This window comes from Sinocyclocheilus grahami, unplaced genomic scaffold, assembly GCF_001515645.1.
Source record: "Sinocyclocheilus grahami isolate Dianchi unplaced genomic scaffold, SAMN03320097.WGS_v1.1 scaffold253.1, whole genome shotgun sequence".
NCBI classification, from domain to species: domain Eukaryota; kingdom Metazoa; phylum Chordata; class Actinopteri; order Cypriniformes; family Cyprinidae; genus Sinocyclocheilus; species Sinocyclocheilus grahami.
Window position 1 is genome coordinate 601017 of NW_015505432.1, and position 984 is coordinate 602000.

General features: G+C 40.2%; 1 protein-coding gene across 2 annotated transcripts in view; it reads right to left on the reverse strand.

Annotated features, from left to right (window-relative positions):
• LOC107598574 (NADPH--cytochrome P450 reductase-like) overlaps window positions 1-618 on the reverse strand; it is a 35435-nt gene extending 34817 nt beyond the window's left edge. For both annotated transcript variants that reach the window (XM_016289951.1, XM_016289950.1), the window contains exon 1: window positions 535-618. The gene's annotated coding sequence lies outside the window, so the exon portion shown is untranslated. The remainder of the gene's footprint in view (window positions 1-534) is intronic.
• Window positions 619-984: the final 366 nt, after the last annotated feature.

The window sequence follows — 984 nt, forward strand, 5'->3', positions numbered from 1 at the left end:
TGAAATCCAACTCAGTTTAAGGTTTTCATTGCAGACTGCACACTTCAGTATTTTAGTATATTAAGGGCCATTGAGATCCGCACTTTTTTTTTTTGCACTTAAAACAAGAAATTCAACAGTGAACTTTATGTAAATCCATGCATAAAGCCAGATTATTAACACTTAGTCCGTGAATAGCTACTTTCTACAAACTCAAAAAATATAGAAAACTCCACAGATTATATTAATTCGTTTCATTTGTCAACGTAAAAAAAAAAGTGCATTTTAATTAGGAGATCAGTATGCATATTCTAAAATGCGGAGCAAACGTGGGAACTCTAAACTATAGAATAAACTCTCAAAATAAATAAGTTATACGAGCAGTGTGAGGTCTACGCGTTTACATATTTCTATAAAACCGAAGAACAAAGTGATGACTAAAGATGCATTACTTATCATTTTTTGCAAAAGATCTAATCAACTTAAGCTGACTGCCGTGCTGATGCCAACTCTATAAGACAGTTTTAAAGCACGAGAGTTTGAGAGGAGCCTTACCTGCTCACTTTGAGCGCTGCTTGACAAGCTTTGCGCGAGATGCGGAACTCTCAGTCACTCACGCGCGACCCGTCCACTCCGCCGAGGGGGGGGGCGCGTGCAGTATTAGTGGATGCATGCCTCTTTACGCGGGTAAACACTGTCATATGTGTCTGTAGTGTTTTTTAATCACTGTTTTATATATGTAGTAGTGTGTCCTCACTTCGCGTTGTGGTAGTTTAATGTCGAGAAAGGTTTACATCACTTTAACCCCCCCCCCGGTAATGCAGTAGACGCTTCGAAAGGAAGGTTTTGTCATGCAGAATATGCAACGTGAAATCATCCATTTCAAAGTGCAGCGGGTTAAGGGTGAGGGTTATGCAATCGTTTGGATGGCACAACGTGTCTTCACGTCCCTGCAGACTTTCCTCGGTCGTTTAGGAGTCTAGGTTGCAAAAATATAACAAGGTG